Genomic DNA, 5,239 nt, shown 5'->3' with positions numbered 1-5,239 from the left:
GTGTGTTACATGGATATGAGGATCTGTCCACGGATGTAGCACAGGACAGAAGGAGCTCGCTGTGTGTATGAGGATGTCCCTGCCAGGCCACTCCCTCGTGCATCATTTAACACAACGTTGATTAACCAGATGCTTTCCATGATGGCCTGTACACCAGCCTCTTTTTTTGGCTAAAATTCACTGGAAACCACTTTGAATCTAAAATAAAGATGTTACACAAGCCTGTTAAATGAAAAAGAAAAAAAAGCTAGAAATCAATTTCTATTAGTAAGCTGTCTGCAAGGGATGGGAAATTAAACACTAATTTACTTCAGTTATGGGTCATTACCTGAATTTCACGGCCAGAGGCAGAATGGCTGGTTCCTGGCAGAATGTGATACTACTGTTAGAACATAGAACCAGTGAAATCTTCTGTTTTATTGGGCTCAGAAGGAAATTACTTTTTGTGGGAGGAGAAAAGAAAGAAAGAAAGAAAGAAAGAAAGAAAGAAAGAAAGAAAGAAAGAAAGAAAGAAAGAAAGAAAGAAAGAAAGAAAGAGAGAAAGAGAGAAAGAGAGAAAGAAAGAAAGAAAGAGAGAGAGAAAGAGAGAGAGAGAGAAAGAGAGAAAGAGAGAAAGAAAGAAAGAAAGAAAGAGAGAAAGAGAGAAAGAGAGAAAGAAAGAAAGAAAGAAAGAAAGAGAGAAAAAGAAAGAAGAAGAAGGAAGGAAGGAAAAAAAATGATGTAAAGGGACAAATTTTCAGCAAGGCTAAATCAATGCACTGCTATTTCCGTGGTGTGTTTATGGAGTGGAATTGCTGCTATGAAATAACAGATGTGGTGCATGTTAATCAAGCAGTAGCCACCTGCATATCCTTTCCCAGTCTATTGCTATTTGCGATTGGAAACTTCAGTGGTGCAACGATGCAGCTACTCGATGGGACCGAATGGTTTCTGAACTTGGTCAGAAAGCAAAGAGTTCAATAGTTTTTAGTTGGTAATATTTCCTTTCCCTGGGCTTGAGCACAAAATCGTGATTACTGCTTTGCTTGGCATATAGTGGTTGTATTTCCAGGCTATTTTAGTGTCTAATATGCTGGAAGAATTAAAAACTCAGGGTCAAATCACAAGGATCTCGGTAAATCTGTGAAGCTGGGGATGATGCTGTGTGACTGAGGAATAACAAATGCAAAGAGGAAAAAACCAGAGGGAAATACAAGCCTACAAGTCATGTATTGGTCTTACTTGAGCCTAGGAGCAAAGAAAGGGGTAAGTGAAGACATGGAGGGACATGGAAAAATGAGATAATATGTAATGTATTCGCCCAAAGTGGGTCACAGCGGGATGGATGCCATTGCCTGGGCAGATGTCTGCTTCCTAAGTGAGAAGCTGTGGTTCACCTCGCTCGCCTTGACTTGGGAACAGCATCTGTTAGGTGATTATTAGGTGATGATTGGGTTGAAGATGCTGGCAGATGGCACTGGGGCTGCTGGGCAGAAGAGAAAGTGAGAGGGAACGCAGAAAGACAAGGATCAGGTTTGGGAAGAGTCTTTGGTGGCAGCAACCAGGGGCCAGTAGTGGCACCCAGAGTGATTTAAATATAGTAAGAGCACGTGGACAGACACATTGAGAGAAGCGTGTGAGAGAGCCCCAGGTCTCCTCTTCTCTGTGAGCACGTGCTGCAGGAGGGAACCATCCTGCCATGAACCAGAAAGACTTTCTCTCACACAATACTGATTTTCCTCTGTTACCACAGATTTATGTCTCAATATTTCTGGTTTGAACCATTTTACCACAGTACAAGATGAGGTGATACCACCTCTTCGTAAAAGAATTTCTATGCTTTGTCCTTCTGATCATTACAGTAACATTGCTGTTGGGTTTCAGATCGCTGCTGCATCACTGCAATGTGTTTTCATGAAAGAAAAGACACGGGAGAACTGAGTTACACAACTAACTCTGTTTGTTTTCCTCTTCTTAGCAACCTTTGCATGTTGTCCCAAGAGGCTCTCAGTCTATGCAAGATTAATTGCCCAAATATAAAAGCCCTGTTAACCTGAATATATTATTGAAAACCAACATATTTCAATCTGCCCTAGTTTTGAAAATAGAGATGCCGGGTCAGCTCCTGGCATAAATTTGCAGTGTTCCTCGGAAGCCAGAAGAGCTTCTCTGATTTACATGGGCAATAAAGTCGTCCTGGTTTGTCTGCCACTGACGAGAGAACGAGGGTGCAAAGTACACAGCGGTGGGCGAGGAGGAACATCCGTGGTAATCACTGTCTTTGGAGCAACTCAAACCTGCCAGCCTTGACATTGCAGAATATAACATTTAATTTTTCAGTTTGAAAAGTAATTAAAGACATTGCAGAATATAACATTTAATTTTTCAGTCTGAAAAGTAATTTATAAAAAAAAAAATCAAATCCCCTAGTTTTATTTCTAATGAATAAAAGCTTATCTTTGTTTTCAGTCATGTTGAAATAATAATTCTGGATAATACGAAATAAAATAAGAATTTCCAGCTGGTCACTTGTTTGTTTTTGTTGTTTTGGGTTTTTTTTTTCCATATGGGCTGAGGTGGCCGTGAACCTGCCAGCACAAAAGCTCACAGCCCCTCAAAATTTGGATGTGTGGATTGCTGGGCGAGCTGAACCTTGCAGCTTGAATTGCCACCCTTTCTCCACTAGATGGAATTTTAAACCAGAGCTTTTTTAGGATTAAAATACAGTTTTCAGGGTGTTAAAAAGTATTGCCAGGAGGACGCTGCTGTATCTGCATGCACAGGGTGACTATAGCTAATCACAGAATGGTTGAGGTTGGAAGGGACCTCTGAAGGTCATCGAGTCCAACCCCCCTGCTCAAGCAGGGATTCCTACAGCACATGAGCCAGGATTTTGTCCAGATGGTTTTTGAATATCTCCAGGGAGGGAGATTCCACAACCTCTCTGGGCAGCCTGTCCCAGTGCTCCATCACCCACCCAGTAAAATTCTTCCATATGTTCAGGTGGAACTTCCTATGCTGCAGTTCATGCCCGTTGCCTCTCGTCCTATTGTTGGGTGCCAATGGGAAGAGTCTGGCCCCATCCTCTGGCCACTCTCCCTTTACATATTTATAAACATTAATCAGATCCCCCCCGAGTAGTATTTTCTCCAGGCTGAACAGGCCCAGCTCCCTCAGCCTTTCCTCATATGAAAGATGCTCCAGTCCTTTAATCATCTCAGTCACCCTTCACTGGACACGCTCCAGGAGATCCATGTCCTTCCTGTACTGGGGAGCCCAGAACTGGACATAACACTCCAGGTGGGGTCTCACCAGGGCTGAGTAGAGGGGGGGGAGAACCTCTCCTGACCTCAGGAACAATCACAGGAACAAACTCTGTGTGAGATGAATAGCAGAAAAGGCTCCTTAATTTTTTAGGGCTCAGCCTTTGAGTTCTCCCTGCCCATGGAGAGGACCAGGCGCACCCCAGCTCCCAACTGCTGCCCATGGGTCTCTCGTGGGGCTAGATCCCCATATCCCACAGGGCTCTGTTTGTGGCCAGCTCTGAGCTGAAAGGCCAGGCTAAGTTTCAAGGTAAATTTTGAATATTGGAGCTTCTCATAGAGCTGCTTGTTTGTCAGCAGCAGAGCTGGTGAGGGTGGCCGTGCCGAGCTGCCGGCGCGTGATAACCGTGAGGGGAACGGGTCGGTCTTATCAGCACGCAGAAGTTGCACCTCAGCAGCCAAAAGAATAAATTTTAACGGACAAATTCCAACACCTTCTTTCATGTTATGAGTAGTTTAGTGCGGGGATAGGCAGATGATTGCTTGCAATTAAGTTATGCAGCTTAACAAATTACCACTCTCTAGCTGAGCCTCTTTAATTAACCACACGCGCACACCCTGCCCAGCACTAATGTGACATAAAAATATTTTGCCTTCAACTACCGTGACCAGTGACACCTGCTTTACTAGAGCACTTGATAACACTAATTTTGACCTGCAGCAGTGAAATCAGCACGAGCACATCACTCTGGTACCCATGACCATGCCGTGCCATGTCATCCACACGTATTGCACGGTGCACGGTAGGATGCTGAGCTTCTGGCACTGTGAAGGTGGTACCTGGGGATGTGCAGAGGGCTGGGGTTTTTTTATCTCAGAGGATTCAGCCCTTATTTCAGAAAAACAAACAAAAAAAAAGCTGCAGGAATGGTACAAAGTCACTGGCAGGGTGTTGTATTGCAGTGGGTTAAGTGTTATCATAACTCAGCTGCGTGGTTATGTCTCCCTAAGTCATGAGCTCAACCCTTGTCTTAATGTCAGCCTGGGGTATCAGGTTTAAAGTGAGCCAGAATAATAGTGTTCACAAAGGATTTTATAATGCCTTAATATAGCAGCAGAAAATGCGTTTCAAGGTCTTTCCGACATGCAGAGTTAATTGAGAAAAGCTATTGCAGTTTCAAGCGATGCTCCCACTTAAATCAAGTTCACTTTCATGTGCTGATATGCCCTAAATTACACTGGTGCCAATTTCCAGCCAGGCAAAGCTTTGTACTACGAGTGTGATGTTCACCAGTTATGAAAAAACTGGGGAGAGGGTTTTTCTGATGATAATTTCAGAGGAAAACCAGAAACTTGAGGGGCAGGACTTATACCCCTGAGGTCTTAAAAAAGCAGCAGGTAACCTCTGGACCCTTCGCTGTGTTTTTTTGCAACTATAAGAAAAGCTCTCAGGTATTTCCCCGCCCAGGTAGTTCAGATAGTGAACTGGGAAGATAAGACAAGCACCAGCAAGAGGCAGTGACTGGTGAACTCTAGTAGACTGGATGCCTCTTATTCCTGGAGCAGAATGGATTAACCCTTTCCTGCACACACCTTAGCCAACGCAGCCTCCTGAGTGATTTACAATTTACACCCTGCCGGTCCCTCCTGCCAATGCAGCATCACTGAGCTGGCAGCGAGAGGAGGTCAGGGTCCTTCCCAAGCATTCTTCTAGCTTCAGGGGATCTCTCAAGCCCTTGGCTTGCCCAGTGGCTCAGGAAGCACAAAACCTGGAAACAAGCTTTGTCCAGGAATTAGGGAAGGTGTTCGTCAGCCTGCAAGATGTTATTGTGGTGATGATGAAGAAAAAAGGGACCAACTGCTTTGGATTTTTAGTGGAAGGAGTTTTCCACCCTAATTTATTAATTCAAGGTTTCCACAAGACCTTGGAAGCAAAATTACTTCTAAACCTGCATTTATTACAGAGTTTATCCCAGCGTGGTGGATTCACCTTTTGG

The sequence above is a fragment of the Antrostomus carolinensis genome, unplaced genomic scaffold (assembly GCF_000700745.2).
Source record: "Antrostomus carolinensis isolate BGI_N321 unplaced genomic scaffold, ASM70074v2 scaffold14577, whole genome shotgun sequence".
NCBI classification, from domain to species: Eukaryota; Metazoa; Chordata; class Aves; order Caprimulgiformes; family Caprimulgidae; genus Antrostomus; species Antrostomus carolinensis.
Note: the sequence above shows the minus strand (reverse complement) of the source record.